The sequence below is a fragment of the Vipera ursinii genome (genome assembly GCF_947247035.1).
Source record: "Vipera ursinii genome assembly, chromosome: 6".
NCBI lineage: Eukaryota > Metazoa > Chordata > Lepidosauria > Squamata > Viperidae > Vipera > Vipera ursinii.
In genome coordinates, this window is record NC_139515.1 from 54,751,063 (window position 1) to 54,770,929 (window position 19,867).

At 38.6% G+C, this 19,867-nt stretch overlaps 1 protein-coding gene across 2 annotated transcripts in view; it reads right to left on the bottom strand.

Annotated features, from left to right (window-relative positions):
• CDK17 (cyclin dependent kinase 17) overlaps window positions 1-17,323 on the bottom strand; it is a 77,871-nt gene extending 60,548 nt beyond the window's left edge. Inside the window, exon 1 of one of the 2 annotated variants that reach the window (XM_083365990.1) lies at window positions 16,917-17,323. The gene's annotated coding sequence lies outside the window, so the exon portion shown is untranslated. Of the gene's footprint in view, window positions 1-16,696; window positions 16,887-16,916 lie in introns of those variants that run through there. The other variant, XM_083365991.1, reaches the window with a different exon arrangement.
• Window positions 17,324-19,867: the final 2,544 nt, after the last annotated feature.

Sequence of the window (19,867 nt, forward strand, 5' to 3'; positions counted from 1 at the left end):
TTCATCAGATCAGAGAATTTTGTTTCTCACAGACTGAGAGTCCTTCAGGTGCTTTTTTGCAAACACCAAGTGGGCTTTCATGTGTTTTGCTCCGAGGAGTCTTCCATATAGCCACTATGCCATAAAGCCCAGATCGGTGGAGGGCTGCAATGATGGTTGTCTTTCTAGAACTCTATCCTATCTCCACACAGGATCTCTGGAGCTCTGTCAGAGTGACCATCGGGTTCTTGGTCATCTTTTCTTCTAAAGCCCTTCTCCCCGATTATTACTAGGCAACCAGCTCTTGGAAAAATTCTGGTTCTGGCAAACCTCTTCCATCTGAGGATGATGGAGGCCTCTGTGCTCTTTGGAACCTTCAGTGCAACAAAAATTTTATTGTAGCCTTCCCCAGATCTGTGCTTTGCAATAATCCTGTTTCTGAGCTCTGCAGGCAGTTCCTTTGCCCTCATGGCTTTTGCTCTGCTATAGTATGCATTGTCAGCTGTGAGGCCTTCTATAGAGAGGTGTGTGCCTTTCCAACTCATGTCCATTTAATTTATCACAGGTGGAGTCCAATAAAGGTGTGTGCCTTTCCAACTCATGTCCATTTAATTTATCACAGGTGGAGTCCAATAAAGGTGTAGACACATGTCAGCAACAATCAAGATAAATGAGAAACACCTGAGCTATAAATTTAAAGTGTTGTTGCAAAGGGTCTGAATACTTACAGATATTTCTAAAATTCCATTTTCACTGTGTCATTATGGAGTACTGAGTGTAGAATCAGGCTGCAGCATAACAAACCTGACAAGAGTGAAGCTGGTCTGAATACTTTATGAATGCACTGTATGTCAAATAGATTAAAGAGAAGCATAATCTATAAACTTAGCATAAGCGTCTCTAGGAAATCAATGGAGCTGATCCCACAGCTCAATGGCAGTGGCTTCAGCAGTCGTAAGTCTCATTTACATAAGGTAAAACAATCGTGTTTAAAAAGCAACAACAATGCTGGGTTGAAGCCTAGTTGTGGAATCTGCCCTGAAGGAAAAGGAAAGCGTCCTAAGCACAAGAGAACAAGTCTTCCAAAGCTGGCTATTACATAGTTGATCCAAGACTCACCTAGGCAAAATTAAAGAGTGGAATTTGAGAAGAAGACGAATACATATAGAAAGTATCTACTAAACAGCATTCTGAAAGATTGAACTGCTCAAGAAGAAGCGAACATGATGAAATTAATTATTTTAATCAAGGAAATAGGTCTTTAAAAAGTAGAGTGGGGATGAGAAGGTCAACTACAATCTCAGTGATTTTGAGATAAATGGGGGAAAGCCTTGGTTTCTACTATCCTGATGAACAAAAGATGACCTGGAAATTAGATATAGGTGGATCTTTCCTGAATTTCTGAAGAATGGACAGTGTAAAATCAGATATACTAATGGGAGAACTAGTAATAGTGGAGTAAAGACTGAGGCTGCTAGAACCAGAACTGGAAAGAGAGAAGTGCCTTTATTTCTCTTTTTTCTTTTTGTCTTTGTTGGATTTGGTTGGGATAGGCCACTTTCCATAAATTAATCCCCTTCTCATAAGTGGTTCATTGTTTAACATATTTGGGAGCTAAAGTTTCCAAGAGCAGGAATTCTGAAAATGTTAGTAATGAACAGTCACCTAGTACTGAATATAAGAAACGCAAAGCAGAAGGCCCATTAAGGAGTGAAAAAGAGCTTCTGAGTTTAAACTTAAGAAAATATAAAAGAGTCTAGAGGTTCATTCTCTGAGACGTATCAACACTTTGCAGAGGTTTTGTACAGATGTATAATAAAGGTTTGTTAACAGCTGTTCCACATCAAGTACCTGCGAAATTCAAATGTGCTAAGAAAGGGAGCTGAACATTTGTAGTGTTCTGGAACATTGCATTTCTAGAAGTTGTAACAGACTGATGAATAACCAATCCAAGCTGAATGTTCTTCCTTTATCAGAATGTGCCTGTTCTAATGTATACATAGGTACACTGGTTATAAATTAAAAATAGTTCACTTGCTGGAGGATCTTTGCTTTTTCATTTGAATTAATCTTGCTTTAAAATACTCAGTGAAACTTATATTGGAGGAAAGATTTCAGTTCAGTCAGCTATAAAAGGTTTGAGAACAAGAGGTCTTGGACATCCATAATTGTATTTTCTTGCCTACTGTGAAATATTGTGGGTTGATTTAAAAAAAACAAATGAAACAGAAAGTAGACATAAACAAACAAAACACAGCAAGTGAGTTGGGAGACAAATGGTAACTTAGAACAGGTGGAAAGAAGCCTGGACAGAAGTGTTTTATGCCACTCTCTGCCTCCACCCGGAGGCTTCAACTGGTGCAGAATGCAGCTGCACGGGTTGTGATGGGAGCTCCCCGATACTCCCATATTACACCCCTCCTGCGTGAGCTGCATTGGCTACCAGTTGCCCTCCGGGTGAGATTTAAGGTGCTGGTACCTAAGCCCTACATGGCTTAGGTCCAGGATACTTGCAGGACCATCTGCTGCCGGGAACAAATTCCCATCGTCCAGTACGCTCACACAGAGAAGGCCTCCTCAGGGTACCGTCAGCTAGGCAATGTCGGCTGGCGACCCCCAGGGGGAGGGCCTTCTCTGTGGGAGCGCCAACCCTATGGAATCAGCTCCCCCCTGAGCTTCGGATAGCCCAAAACCTCCAATCCTTTCGCCGCAGCCTCAAAACACACCTGTTCCACCAGGCTGACCTAGACTGACAGGCATTTCAATTAATTTATATTTAGTATTTTTAATTCATTTTTAAATTCTCTAATTTTTTATTGCACTGATGTTCTCAATTTCATTTTATCTTGATTTATGTACTTATTATATGTTTTGTTGTTAGCCGCCCTGAGTCCTTCGGGAGATAGGGCGGGATATAAATCCCATCAATAAATAAATAAATAAATAAATTAGCTTACAAGCAAGGTTCCCATGAACACTTACTTCCCTGGCATATATGCTATTTTAATTTCAAAAATTATTTTTATTTCAGAAAAATAGGAAGATAGCTCCACGAAAAGCAAAACACCAACTTCAAGCATAATCCTTACTTATAAAACATTCATCCTAAAGGAATTCTTAGAAAATTAAAAAGGTATATGGTTAGAACACAGTACTTTATTCCTCAAGTGCCCACCTAACCAGAAAAAAGGCAATGGTATATCCAGATGGGTTACAGTGAATTGGTTTACAGGAATTGTCTGAACTGCACTATATTGTAAGCTACATAAAGGAGGTGTTTTTTTTTTGAACTTGTTAATAATGCTGTAAGAAAAAATAGACTTAACATAAAAGTTTGACATTTCTACAGTATAATACTGGATAAGTAAGTTATTTGGTTAATGCTATTCATGAGTACCCTTAATTGTGAATGATGGGAAATTAGGCTTGAGTCTTCTTTGTAGTTCCATGTTCCAGATTTGTACTCCTCTTAGCACTTCCAGTATTCAACATACGGATATATACAACTGAAGAACCTTAATTTATGAGATTATTTCCTTCATAATTGGGGGGGAGGTTTACTTTCCAGCATCATCTTAAAGGCAAATTTTAAATTATAGGAAGAATTAGCACAGTCAAACCTACCTGAGGAAAGACAAGATCCAGCCACAACTTGACGAAAAGGAACCAAAACTGCACCTTTCCTGGCATAGATCCCATCTGCAGGCATAATACCACATTATGGACACATTTGGAGAGTGCAAGGATTCACTGTAGAAATCTAGACAGTTCTGTCCATAAAGGTCTGCAGTTCCTATGTGAAGTATTACAGCTGCAATAGCATCTTCATGTCAAAACCCTTCCAACTAGCTGGGAAATAGCAGTTGCCTCTTGAACAGAGAAACTAAAAATAGTCATTGCACTTCTCCAAAAGCATTCTAAGAATACTTATATACATTATTCATTTTCAGTTGTTGAGATTCAAAGACTATCTGCCAAATATAACATAGGTAACGTAGGAGAGGTTTCTTTAAATAATCATAATTTTTGATTTGGTGATTTGCCAGCAACTGTTCAAATTTATAATAGGGAGCAAAGTTCTCAAAGTAATCTTCTCAGACCAACAGGGTCTCAGGATGGAGAGTCTACATACAGCAAAGAAGGAGTAGGTGTGGGAGGAGTGGAGGTTGATAAGATAAATCAAAAATATGTCTTTATATAATATTTAAAATAACAGAGGAGGTAAGGCAGATAAGAGAAGGAGCATCAAATGAGAGACAGCAAATTTATAGCTGACCATTCATTCCTATTTTCAACTATCACTTTGGTTGCTTTCCTATTTCAACCTTACAAAGTGAAGAAATAAGAGATGGAGACAGCTCTCAATCACTAAACCAGGATATTAAACAGAGTGAGCATAATATGTGTAATTCAGCTAAATCCAGATTATATTTAAAGTGGAAACAGATGGTATAAAAAGCATATTTAAAATTATATTATGTTAAGTCTACTTAATACACAAATAATGGATAAGTCACTGGATGAAAATTAGTGAAGATTACCTGAATGTTTATAGATGTATATAATTATTAGTTTTACATTTCTGATCTTCAAATTCAACTAATATTTTCTCCTCACTTAGCTAAAACGTCTGCAAGAATTCTACTTTGCACACGTACAAACAAATCACATTTCTTATTTAACAGCTATTCAATTTTATTTTAAGTTAGAAATATAGCTTTTAAAACAGAGTTTAACAAATATTTAGCAAATACTTCCTAAAATATATTTACATGCTACTCTTGTTCAGTTCCTGACAAAAGCCTGGTACTTAGAAACAACTAAGACAGAGGATCCTTTATTCATCATGTAAAACATTATTTCAAAAGCGACCAAGCAGAGTGCTGACTGCAGACAGCATTAATGAGGAGATAATGCTGACAAGAGATGCAAGTTCTTCAGGGGATTGGCTTTCTTTTCAATTATTGCCAGAAGATTCTGTTAAATGAACAGTGAAAATACTGAATAAAATATTTATGGTTTACACAGCATAAATCATATTCTCTTAGCCCCAACATGAATTTATAACAAGCTCAATGTACATTATGCAAGCATGCAAAAAGTATCATGGGGACAATTCATCTCATACATGTATTGCTTGTATACATGATGAAAAATTCACAATCATTCTACATATGTTTCACTATGTATTGTTCATATTCTGATTGAACTAGCACATTAGGCCATAATATGGACAGTTTGCTTTTGACTTATTATAATAGATGAACCAACCATCATGGCTTGCAAACCATGTTTTATGGCAGAAATGAGCTATATACATATATGTATCCCACAGAATATTAACACTATGCTACCAAAATGTATTGACAAATGAGCCTAATTTTGGTGGTCCAATTTCAGGCCATTTATCAGAAACTGGGGAATTTAAATGTGGGAGTGAAAAGCTTTCCCCTTTAAAGGGCTCTCATTCCATACCATCTAAAATTTAAATTTAAATCCTTAAAAAAATTAAACATATGAGTAAATGGACTAGCCTACTAGTTCAGGAGTTGTAATCTCTGACATTTGTAGTTGCTCACCTCAGATTTATGATTTCATATATTGTGTCAGCCCAACCAGTAATAATTTATTCAAAAAGCTGTACTTTGTGTAAGGTACCATTTTCATGTATCCTTACAAATTATAGTTTAGTGTATGTTTAACAGAGACAGATTGTTTTAATTTTTAAACAAAGACATGCATGAACTCTCCTTCAACAAATAGATCTTCATACTATTGCAAGAACCATCTGCTACCTACATAAAATTCATAAACTGGTTGACTCAAATCAAAGGACTTACACTGACACGATAGATCTACAATAATGTTTGTCTGCTTCATTAAAGCATTTTGCACTGGGGACTTTGACAGTTTAAAATCAAAAGTCTTACATGCATTCTTAAATGCCCAATCAGTACTACAAAGAAATAAGCTCTTCAGAATTTGTGAACCAAGTGGTACTTTCAATGACAATGAAACACACAAAACATTACATGCCACTGTAGAATAGGGATCTGAACAACAAGAACAATTTCTTTTACAAAACAGTGATAAACATTTTCTTCTGTTCACTTATGTTCAATTCTAAGAGACTGCCTGGACAAATCACTGCAGTTTTCTTGGCAAGGTTTTTCAAAAGTGGCTTGCCTTTGATTCCTTCCTAGGATTAAAATAGAGAGGGACAGGCCTAGGTCACGTAACTAAGGCAGCACTAGAACTCACCGCTTCTCAGTTTCTAGCTTGATACTTGTAACTACTACTGTGCCATAAATTTCAAAATGAACTTAACAGGATTCTCTTAAGATATAATTTTCATTCTTGATTGGTTAATTGTTCCTACACTAACGTTGGCCATAAACATGATATACATTAATGACTATTAACTAAAATTTGCAGGGATCCTTTTCTTCACTTTTAGAAATTTCAAGCTGGTATATTTATTTATCAATGGGGCAAACAAAAATAGAGGACAGTACCTGTGTTTTATTTAAAGTAATATTTTCTAAAGGTTATATGCAACTTTGCTCTTTAACAAACTTTCCTATCATTTTACATATTTAAATACTACTAGAAACTGCTCATTATCTACCATAAAGTCGAGATAACCATTTTAAACACAAACAATCCGTATTTCCATGTAATGCACTCTGCTCACACTGAATGAGCTTTCCTTACAAACAGTAGTGGAGAAGAAAACCACAGGAGCTCCTTCTTTAATAAATTTAGCATGGCACATAAACCAATTAGATCAGGGGTCCCCACCCCGCTGGGCTGCGACCCTCTATTGAGCCATGGCCTATCTGGAACTGGGTCCCCCGAGTGGTAGGCCTCAGCGTACGTGCACAACTCAACTTGAGCGAATGGGGTGGGCCAATGTGCATACACACATGTGCACAGCTCAACTTGTGCAAGTTGTGCTACGCGCACATGCACACCGCTCATGTGACCCAGTTCTCCTCCCTCCTGCCGGGCCACCAAGCCACAAAGATTGGGGAATGCTGAATTAGATCAAAGTTTCTAACCCTACTGCCTCCACTTGCATTTTTAACAAAGCATAACCATGCTCTAACAATACCAATCTTCCCTCATGTCCCCACAATACCGCTTTTATACCATCACCAGCTCGTAAGTGAAAATGGCAAAACTATGCCTTAGAAGTGTTGGAAAAGGTTAACCCTGACCTTTTCCCCTATTGCTAGCTAGCCTCCACTGCAGCCATTTTACTTCCAATGTTTGCCCTTTCTATTATGATTTCCTTTCCTGAGTTCTTTCTGTATCCTTCATTCTTCTCCTTCCTAATTTTGACCCCAATGGGTACTTCAGGACTCCAATAAGGAAGATGGGGAAAAAACTCCACTGTTTTATTTAGTGAAAAAAGGATCATATTAACATTGTTCTGCACTCTGAAATGGTCAGAAGTCCACTATTTAGGGAAGGAAAGGGAACTCAAGTAGATGATGAATAAGGGTTTATAATGTATATTATAATGTACAGTATTATAATGTATAATATATTCTGGCTCGTATCCAGATTTTTGTACTGCCGTACCTTAAAAACAAGGGATGTTATTATCTGGCTCGTGTTTATATACCATTTTCTTTATATTTCAACCACTTCCCCACCCCACTTCCAAGGAAGAGACCTGGTTGCCTAGCAGCTAGTCACTAGCTGTGGAGGAGTTAGCTAGCTGCATTATCATGAAGGGTCTGCTTCCTCCTTTCTGAGATATTTTTGCCCTGGTATCTTCCCATACATTTCTGTTTCACTTTATTTTAATTTGAGAAGTGCCCACATGGAACATGGGAGGAGGACAAACAGTATCCTGATGTAAACCCCACTTATTCCTGTCAGAGAGCCTAGACGAGCAGATGTTTTCTTTGCTGGCTATTGATATACTAAAACTGAAGAAGACATATGTAGCATAACCACACATCAGGAAAACATGGTTTGATAGAAGTTTGAAAGCAATAACAACAGAAGTGTGGTAGTGATCGGTAATGAGTATGGGAAAGGTTTATGATTAAAAGTGCTTTCAAGATGTCAAAATTGACAAATGCACTGTCAATATGTTTTTTGCTTACAAAGGTTATTTTACCAGACATTGTCTTACTCCAAATCCATTAATGGCATTTCCCCCTCCAAATTCATTTTTTTAATTCAATTCATACTAAAGCTTGGGATAGACACAAGCACTGTGCCTAGTTTCAGAAATTAAACAAATAAAAAAGTAGGATTGAGAATGAAATGTAAAGAAATGAGAAAAGGATGCTGCATGGCAATTACATACATAAATACAAGAAAAGACAAAGAATAAATTGCTAAAAGAGTAGAAATCCTTCAGACAAGATGTATGAATGAAGGTTGTGGGAAGAAATGAATTAGAACAATACAGTACAAGCCAACATGCCAAATCCCTAGAGGGTTTGGACCCTGCTTAACTGGACAAACAGCTTCTTCTTCTTCTTTATGCAGTGTAGCCTATGATGTGTTCTTTGGAGAAAGATGCTTAGTGTGTGTTGTCCTGATATGTCAATAAACAGATCACTACAAAGGTAAGAGTAACAGGCAGAAGGAATTGCCTTGAAGAAAAGGAGGAAGAGCTGCTACAATGGTCAGATAAAAGAAATCTTGAGTTTGGGGCAAAATTGTAATCTGAGTAAGAGGCTCAGGCAAGACCGTCCTTAGTTCTCACAAAGATAAAGGGAGGGAAGGGGGAAGCACATCCAGACTTGCAAGACTGTTTCTGCAATGTTATATCAAAAATATTACTAGCATTCACAATTCTGGTTTCCTAGTTTGGCTGACCGTACAGGCCTTTGGTGGTAATGCCAACACCAACAAATTCCTTTCCCCAGTTTGGTTGGTCTAAGAAATTTTTAAACTTGCTTTTCTATGTTAGATTTTTTCCCCCACAAGCATCTTATTTTAAAGATATGTATTGAACTTTTAAATATTGATGCCATGTTTCTACCCTTTTGGTTTTTAACTTTATTAATTATGGTTGTATAATATTTTTATTTTTATTTTTATTCCATTTATATCCCGCCCTTCTCCGAAGACTCAGGGCGGCTTACAAGCTTAGCAGTAGCCCTCATTCTATGTATATGCCTGCTAATTATTAGGGCTTTCACACACCTCCCAAGCGGCATTATTACAAAGTCAGCTTAATTGCCCCCAACAATCTGGGTCCTCATTTTACCTACCTCGGAAGGATGGAAGGCTGAGTCAACCTTGAGCCTGGTGGGATGCGAACCTGCACTAATTGCAGGCTATTAGCTTTATGATATTTGCTATGTTTATTAGGAGTTATGTTGTAAATCACTGGGATCAGCTTTGTTAGGAGCAATGAAGTATTATAAATCTATTTAATACATTCTGTCTAAAATGAATCTGCTCATCCTGTCAGGCCATCTAGATCAGCGGCCCCCAATCTTTTGGGCACCAGGGACCGGTTCCATGGAGAGAGATTTTTTCCGCAGATCAAAGGGGGCATGGTTTCAAATGCTGCCTGCATTCTGCGGATGGGGCTTTGCTTGTTTGTGCAGCTCAGTTTCTGCCATGCCGCCGGTCCACACACTGGGGTGGGGGCCCATGATCTAGACAGAATGCATAGGATTCTGCCTGCATAAGGAGCAAGAGTTGTATGGGCCAGCAGTCAGAATTTCTCCAAGTTGGCTCCAAAACCTTCAAATATACTCTATATAGCAGCTCCAGGTATTTAGAAGAGCACTTAAAACATTTCTTTTTTAATATTCAGCTTAATAGCTGAACATTCCTATTAGGCTGTGTTAAGGGACTGTTTATGTTAGAGAGACAGATACGATTTTTTCCATTCAATTCCATGCACTGCCAGAAGTTATTAGTCCTAGCCTCTAATTTCTCTTACCTGACAAACCTCAGGACAGAGACACAGAGAGAATGGGGGGAAAAACTCTCATTTTTGATGACATCATTATATGGCCTTCTGCAGTCCTTTAGAATACCAGGAGACTAAGTTACAACTCCCAGCCTCCAAGTAGGATCTTTGCCCTATTTTAATGTGCAAAAGATGAGCAAGATTAGTTGCGAGGCTGGTGATAACAGCAGAATGGTTTGAGGTCTTCCAGCTGAAAATGCAATGTGCTATTTTATCACAGTGTGTTTAAATTATTGTACATCAAAACGACAGAGACTCCAAAAGGAAGGAGAAAGAACAAAAGAAAGATCTGCAACAAGAATCTGAAAGGCTAGAAAACAAGCTCCATAACAGAGCGGTAAACTTCACCTCTTGATCCACCCTGTTGAACTCTGAAATAAATTATACATTCCTGCTGACTCATAGGAGGAGGTGAATCTCATTAACTTCACACACAGTAAAAAAAAAGGTGGTAACAAGCCATAGTTCCTTTTCCAGATTTAGACAAGGTAAAGGCCCAAGTCATAAAGAATAAAATACATAGTTTATATTCCAAACTAGTCGAGGAAAGAAAAAAGTTTAAACTTGTATGATTTACACTGATGAGATTTTGTAGCTGACTCTGAGAATGGCTCAAACAGATTTAAATGAACAATACTGTGAGCATGTCAACTCACTTTGGAAAAACAATAGATAATTTATTTTTTATTTATTTTAATTCCATTTATATCCCACCCTTCTCTGAAGACTCAGGGCGGCTTTACAAACTTAGCAGTAGCCTTCATTCTATGTATATGCCTGCTTATTAGGGCTTTCACACACACCCCAAGTGGCATTATTACAAAGTCAGCTTATTGCCCCCAACAAACTGGGTCCTCATTTTACCTACCTCGGAAGGATGGAAGGCTGAGTCAACCTTGAGCCTGGTGGGATGCGAACCTGTACTAATTGCAGGCAGCTGGTGTTACTTAAGGAGGCATTAGCCCACTGCTCCACCAAGGCTGGAGAAATGAAAGAAAAATGAAAGAAAAAACATAAAATTGAACCAAGATTTAAATCCTTGTTTAGTTATAGACCTCACTGGAAGAGGAAAATAGGGGTACTGTATCTGCCACAGGGAAGGGGTCAAATATGTCAAAATGCTGAGCACAACCAGGTGATTGAAGCCCTGCTCTTTTTTACAAGCGTATAATGCAACAATACACATAAAGGAGGAGAGCTATGACCCCTCAGTTGTGTTTACCATCTTTAGATCATTGGTGCCCCTCCGAACACTCCTAGAGGCAATCTCTTGCACAAGGCAAAACTAAAAAACTAAAAAAGGAGAAGCACCATGAATGTCATAGTATCTGCCACATTATTAGACTATTTATTTTAAAAATAAATATTTGAGAATGGCTAATGTCTCACAAGACAGAGATTCTTGTATGAGATTTTGATCATTTTAATTTAGATATATCATCCTTATCTGCACAATAATAGCCCATAATGAACCCCGCAACATAATTTCTAATGATAGGCTGCACCATACCAGCTAGAATGCTGATCTGTTTCAAAAGAAAAGGAGAAACTTATTACAATAAAAAAGATAAGCAAGTAATACAGAAAGTTAAAAGAAAAAGAGAAAGCTAGCTGGGATTCAGAAGAATGATCTTCATTCTGCTTCATGCAAGCATGTGTGTGTGTGGGAGGGGGGAAATGGTCAATAAACAAACTAGACTCTCACACCTTAATTTAGAATTTGCAAGGTGGTTGTCTAATTTTCTTAATGAGATTTAACTGTAGTATTCTACACCGGTAGCCTAAAGCCATAGACAGCTATACTACCACAGAACATATAAAAAGGTAAAGGTAAAGCTTCCCCCGCACATGGGTGCTAGTCGTTTCCGACTCTAGGGGCCGGTGCTCATCTCCGTTTCAAAGCCGAAGAGCCAGCGCTTGTCTGAGGACGTCTCCGTGGTCATGTGGCCGGCATGACTGGACGCCAGAGGCGCACGGAACGCTGTTACCTTCCCACCGGAGTGGTCCCTATTTTTCTACTTGCATTTTTACGTGCTTTCGAACTGCTAGGTTGGCAGAAGCTGGGACGAGGAACAGGCACTCACTCTGTTCCGCGGCACTCGGGATTCGACCCGCCAAACTGCCGACCTTCTGATCGACAAGCTCAGCGTCCTAACCCACTGAGCCACCGCGTCCCTCTACAGAACATATGGATTCATCCAAATGTCAGTAATATTGATAAGTTCTTCATTGTGGTATCCTGTTGCCTTTTGCAGCATTCATCAAGACTTGCAGGGAACAAATTTGTCATCATAATGAACTATAGTATGAGGTAATGTTTGAACAACCTATCTAAATTGGAATAAGGTTCAAAAAGTGAGAGCAGGATATAGTCAGATAAAAGTAAGATGGCACAAAAACAGGAGAAAGTAGCATTTAGCTTCTTTGTCTTAATGAATTGAAGAATATTCTGTGTGATGAGACCTGCCAATCAAAATGCAGTCCATGATATTACAGTTCTTTAAATTTTGAGAACACCATTAAGAGCAAATATTCAAAGAAAAAAGAAATGATTTTCAGATAAGAAATTAGAAATCAAAGTTTACTACTTCTAATTATGTTGCAGTACCATCTAGAGCGGTAATTAACTATTACTGTACTATATGGTAAGCTGATTAACCACTTTACTGTATCTCCTAATACTTCTATGAAAACATTACAAAAATACATCCAAATAAACAACATGATATAAATTCAAAGCACTAAGCAAAATGTATCAGCAAAACATAAATGGGGAAAATAAATGAAGAAAAATGTTTGAAAGCAGAATATTTGATAAAGGGACATTCAGGGCGTGTCTAGGTTAAGAAAACTTGTGCTGTCCAGAAAGATAATTTAAAGGAAATTTAGACTCTGAAAAACTGACCAAGAAAAAGCAAATATAAGTTATTGCTTGAAATATTTCACTGAAGAAAGTAAAAAGCATCTGTCACCTTTGTTTATAAGCAATATGACACATGACATCATAAACAAACCCCCCTCAAAAGAGAATTCAATAAAATGAAAAAAGAACAAAATTATTAGTTACTATAAATACCAAACTTAAACACAACCATTGTTTTGTGTCAGTTCCTAAAGCAATCAGTATGCCAATGTTACTTTTTATATTTCAAGCATGATTAAATTAACACATTGTTCACTTAAACTCTGTAAAAATACTTTACAAGACCTGAATTCATCATATGAAAAACATGCAAATGCAATTTATGCGTAGATTTGTTTTTCTTATGATTGTCAATTAAAAGCTGAATTCAAATATCACACTAAATCATAGGTCAGTGTGTAATAATGGAAGTAAAATTTTTACATTACAAAGCATTTAGAGGAAACACCCATATCCTTTAGCTTGGAAGAGGGGGGTAGGAGGAATATTCTATCAAGATGAATTCCATCAAAGAAAGAATTTTGTTTTATGCAACTGTTCAGCTGTAGTGACCATTACACCAAAAAAAGTTCCACTTACACAGAATCTACAACACAAATCTTGTAAATTGCATTTGTATGAAACAATCTGGATTGTTTTGAATTCTAGCTTACAACAACCCTATACACTGCTTCAATCTCTTGCACTAGACTACCCTGTAAAAGATTTTATCCATGAAACCAGCCTTGGGTTCATGACCCAAGACAGATAGATATTGGACGTAGTTTATATATCATTGCTAGCTATGGTGCACCTCTCTGCAACATTTGATGCCATCAATTATTACAGTCTTCTATGATATTTTGTTGAGAGCTAGATCTGAAACCACTACAAAGCAATGCTCCCATTTTGCTGAAAGCAATATTCACGTTTATGATCATTGGCATATGGCTTAACAACTCCATAGTGTCCTGTATGCATTTTAGTATCTGTTTCAAGGATCCTCAACTTTGCGGAGAGGAGAAAATTGGGCACACTTAGACTATTGAAAGCATGTCATTAAAAATAAGAAATGGAAATGTGGTAGATTACAAAACCAAATGCACAATCATATTAAAAATACTTTGGATGCCTATACAAGACCAGGAGGCATTCTTGTAAAATGTAAATGCAAGAAGTGCTCTAACTGGAAAGGATCTGGAAAAAAAAAGAAAAGAAAAAGTGCACTGACAAGATAAAAAGCACCCAAAGATACTGGAAAGGGAAAAGGATAATAGTCTCATCAGTTTGTTTCTGGGCAAAATCAGATTGCCACTGCAGTCATTTTGGGAACGTATCCATATATTATCTCACAATTCCAAATGTTTCCAACAACCCAAAAAAGGTGCATGAACCTTGATTACATATATCTAGTTAGGTTAGTCATGAAAGCCATCCTACGAGAAAAATTTAACTCATCAGGGAGATGCACCTACCAAAAGGGAATGAGGCAAATAGATTCTGCTGCCCCTTAAGAGATCACAAAGAAAAAAGGCAAGATTAAAATGAGAAAGGATAATCAGATGCACACAAAAATAAATTCTATGGAAGTTTCAGAAAGGTAAAGAAGCTTTAGAAAAATAATGCAAGAGATTATGATAAATGAAATAAAGTAGAAATAAGCAGGCAAAACTAGTCAATGAAATGAAATATGACCCAATCAATGTGAGTTCATGTATTTTCTTTAGCAACCTGAGTCTGCAAGTCTGAATCCACTTGCTTGGTAATAAATAGAGCTTTAAGTGGATGTGTATAAATTACCCTGTGAATTAATCACCCACAACACTAACAGGAAAGTATTCAAAACATTTTTACTGGGGAATAAGCTTCTCTGAATAAACATGCATAGGATAGCATTGAGCTAACCATTAAATCATGTCTTTTTACTTACATTAATCCTAAACAAATATGGGACTTGCAATAGTAAATGTTGACCATTAATTACTTTTGATTTTTTAAAAGTACTGTGTATTTTTTGTGCAATTTGACAATTTTATCCTTCACTTCTCATCATTGTCTGCTGTTGAAGAAAACAAATTGTGAGCTTTTAGAGCTTTAGACCAGTTAGTGAAAAATAGTTTTGCACATTTAATGTTGCAGTAATGTCAGAAGAAAAAAATGGCAAGGGGCCAGCACACTGCAACAAATAATAGATGCAGTTTTGAAAAGATGAATTCATATCCTTGCTCAGTGACAAAGTTTAAGTGTGAAGCTCATAGCACTCAATGCTTTCACTATGCAAAATGAATAAGGGCTGTAAAAAGGGTGCAGTTACAGCCAGTCACAGCTTTGTAACAGTACATAGCTACTTCCACTGGCCAGTCATTATTTCTTAACCCAACCTCCCTCCATATGGTAATTGTTGGTAGAAAGAAATAACAGGCAACACCCATCTTCACCACCTTGAGCTCCTAAAGAAAGGGCACAATGTATATTGTAATAAGAAATAATAAACTGCTTGTCTGCTTTCAGAATGCACTGTACAATTTTATGTATTTTATCTGCCTTTTTTCTAGGCTAAAAGCATTTGACCTATTTTGAAATAACCTACAGAGCTATTTTTAAAGGTAGAAATACTAAAGAATAAACTTTGAACAAAAATTTGATGTCCCCCTTTAGTTAACAATTTTTCAAATCATTCATATTTACTACAAACTGTGCACATCCAGATGTATACTTTTACAAATATCTACTTGCACCATGTAACAAAAATAAGGGTTAAAAAAAGTACAAACAGAATGATTTGGCTATATCTTCTCTCTTGTCTCATCCTTATGGCCCACTGAACACTGGCAAATAGGAGCTGTTGTAAACAAGATGCCAAATGTGTTTTAAGCCACTTGAATAGTCTTTCCAAGAAGAAGAATAAGGCTAGCCAGGGAGCAAAAAGGAGCTAATTCATTTCTGAAAACACCACACTGCATTGCTTTCCACAAAATAAGCTATTTTTTGTTTATGCAGAATCTGTGATAATACCAATTCTAAAATGGAAGAGGTTCAGGGTCAGTGTATGCCTTATATCCTGTCATTTTAAGAGTGCTTTAGGAGGAACCTAAAGAGAGGGGAAAGATTCAGTGAGAACATATGGCTAAAGCACTCTCAAAACGGCTTGTTGAAGTAAATAGAAATATAAATGTATATTTTAAACATGTTGTCAAAATATGATACAGGAAAAACATCAGGAAAAACCCGGATTACCATCCTCTGAGAAATAAAATACAAAGCAGATCTTAGAGGACCCATGGTACGCACATATCAAATCTTATTCCTCAACATCAGATAGTGATTGGTGATGATTATCAAAACTGTGTGTGTGTGTGTGTGTGTGTGTGTGAGAGAGAGAGAGAGAGAGAGAGAGAGAGAGAGAGAGAGAGAGAGAGAGAGAGAGAGAGAGAGATATTTAATATGCTGTTCCTTACTTCATCCCTGCACAGCTTTGCAGAATTGACACTTAGCTGAAAAGCCGTTTGCCAACAATCTGAATTCTCTCGGGGAACTGACCAACAGAGCCCGGAAAAGAGGAATAGTTTAAATCAGGGCAATCAATTCCTTACTATTAAACCCCTGTCCTTCCTCCCATCCAGGAATGAACACCGAAAACATAAGCGAAATGTTGTAAAGCCAAGAAATCCCTTCTCACCACGTCCTATCCCTCATGCGCAATTACCATCCGGTCTGGCGTGTATCCTATCCCGTGCACTCCTCAAGGGAAGGAATAGTGGGCGACAAAACAAAGTCGAAGGTCTAAAGCTCTTTTTTGTTACGGTGCTGTCATATTCGATTTCAGCAAAGACCGAATTTTAAAAAGCCCACCCACTCACACGTGCCAAAAGAGTAGATCCTTCACCGACGTCGTCCTTCCGCCTCTCCAATTTCTCCCAAGCACATCTCCAGCCACCGGAGACCTGTACAGATGGCTCAAAACGCGCCCCACCACTTTGCTCCCTCTCCGGGCTGAAAGGAAGCAGCGCCGTCGCCCTCCTGCCTCGGGCCAGGCCCCTGATTGCCCGCACGGCAGACAATGAGCAACCCTGAACTCACCAGCAGCAGGAGCCGCGCCGAATCTCTGCCGCGCCGGGGCGGTCCTCGTCCTGCTTTAGCCTTCCGAGCTCCCTCCTCGCTGGCTCCGTTTGCACCGCCACCGCTTCCTCTTCTTCCGCAGGCGAGCCCTGGCCAGCTAATGCCGCCGCCCCAACACGCTTCCTGTTCTGCCCGGTTTTTCCCCGGCTCAAAGAGTCACTTTTATACCCCTCGCCAACATGGCTGCTCCCCTCATCCCGCACGAACCGCCAAGAGCTCGATCGGGGATCGCGCCGTTCGGCCTCTGCCGTCGCTGCGTTACTTCCTTCGCTCGGCCACGGTACGACTCCGGATGCTGCCTGACGACTCCGCCGCCCTGCGCGTAGTTGCCAAATAAGAACGATCGAGCGGCCGCCCAGGAGCACCAGATCCCTGCGAAACAGCCGCAGCGCAGATCCGAACCAGTGCGACAGCTAGCGGCTGGCGAGCGATTTGCTGCCTCCGCTGCTGCTGCCGATAAGAGACTAGTAGGGTAGTTGCCCACGGCCTTCCTCGACTCAAATTTAAAGTTGAAGTAAGCTTTCTTTAGAACCCTTAACCTTGCTGAAGGAAATCGGGATTAGATACTCAGACTTTACCTATATTTTATCTCTATATTCCTGCCAATTCTTCTTTTCCGGGAACAAGCCCTGTATTGTACCTGTTTCTAATTCGAAGAGCTCTTCATTTTTGTTTTGTTTTTTTATGCATTCTTCCATTGTGTATCCTAGCTATAAACTAAAGATTGCTGAGCGTGTTTGAATAAGAACTATTAAAATCAGCAGAGATACGGACATTTGTTGTTATACATCACATAGCCCTACTCAAATACATGACCGACAGCTTACGCTAAAATGGAAAGTTTACATTTCCTGACTGCTCTTGATGAAAATAAAAAAAAAATCAATTTACAGGTTCCCATGGTCTCTTGATGTTTTTACATGGCTTCAATAGACCCTTGTGAAGTTTTATTCTTATGTTTAAACATTTTTCAATTAGCCCTGATTTTGTATAAGGTATCATCTGGCTTCTTTTTTTCCTTTCTTTTATTTTTTATTTCCTTCTTTAATGAGGAACATAGACTCAAACAACTGAATACAAGTTTTACTTCCAAATACCGGCCTTCTCTTCACTTAGTGTTAAGGTTTCAACGAACTCATTTTTAAGTTACTTGAAATGTAATCACTCAAATATTTACAGTGCACAATCAAGGACACCAGTTTAACTGAAAGAAGAAGTTCAAAACCTACTGTTTCTGCTGAAGATTTTCTTTGCTTCTGTGTGCTCCTTATTTTATTGGCTAAAATTCAGTACTCAACAGTGCCTTTCAATAAAATATTTCCCAACGTGTTTAGAAGAGGTAGTTTAAGCTTGCATAGCAACATTTCTTAACCTGATGAAAAGGGATTTCTGGGGTTGATTACAAGCCTATGCACAGGTAAACTTGGGGTCTATTGTAGATCAGGTTGGTACTAAATGGCTCCTCAGAGGATATGCTTATAGTGCAGAAGATGACTGACTCAATCTGGTGGGAATTACGAGTAAATTATGTCCCTGATAATCCAATGCCAGATTAATGAAATGAATAATTCTTTTATAACTTCCAAGTCACCTACACATTACCCTAACATCATCAGTGCTAATAAGGAGTACTGTTTGGTGTCAATTTATATTCTGGTATCTTGCCTGTCTGTGTTGGTGGGTGGGTGGGTTTAGATATTCTTTGGTTGGGCTGTTTACTAATGGCTCTTTGGCAGTTTCTTGATTGGGGTATTGCTTACTTGATCGGTCTGAAGTTGACCTTGGAGTTAATCTATGCTGATCTGAGTGCTGATTACTGGTGGGGAGGTGCTGGAGTCTTTTTCTCTTTGGGGCTAGTTGTCTCTTTTGCATAGTCTATAGATGTTGTTAATGTCTATGTGTCTATTGATGGCTGATTTGTCAGAGTGCCAGGATTCTAGAAATTCCATGGCATTTTTGGATTTGGCCTGGTCTAGGATTGTCACCCCTTCATGGATTACTGCCTTGTCGTGGTGAAGGGGCTTGTGTAATTCAGTGAAGCTATGAGCTATGCCGTGCAGGGCCACCCAAGACAGAAAGGTCATAGCAGAGAGTTCTGACAAAACGTGATCCACTGGAGAAGGAAATGGCAAACCACTCCAGTATCTTTGCCATGAAAACCCTATGGACAGTACCAAAAGGCAAAACGATATGACGCTGGAAGATGAGCCCCTCAGGTCGGAAGGCGTCCAATATGCTACTGGGGAAGAGCAGAGGGCTAGTACTAGTAGCGCCAGAAAGAATGAAGCGACTGGGCCAAAGCCGAAAGGACGCTCAGCTGTGGATATGTTTGGTGGTGAAAGGAAAGTCCGATGCTGTAAAGATTTTTTCTCCATAGGAACCTGGAATGTAAGATCCATGAATCAAGGAAAGCTGGACGTGGTCAAACAAGAGATGACAAGACTAAACATTGACATCTTAGGTATCAGCGAACTAAAATGGACAGGAATGGGTGAATTTAATTCAGATGACCATCAGGTATACTACTGTGGGCAAGAATCCCTCAGAAGAAATGGAGTAGCCTTCATAGTCAATAAAAAAATAGGAAAAGCAATACTGGGATACAATCCTCAAAATGACAGAATGATCTCAGTTCGAATCCAAGGCAAACCATTCAATATCACAGTAGTCCAAGTCTATGCTCCAACCACCGGTGCTGAAGAGGATGAAATTGACCGGTTCTATGAAGTCCTACAGCACCTTATAGAACTAACACCCAAAAATGATGTCCTTATCATCATGGGGGATTGGAATGCTAAAGTAGGAAGCCAAAAGATAACGGGAATAACAGGCAGGTTTGGCCTTGGAGTACAAAATGAAGCAGGGCACAGGCTGATAGAATTTTGTCAAGAGAATACGATGGTCATAGCAAA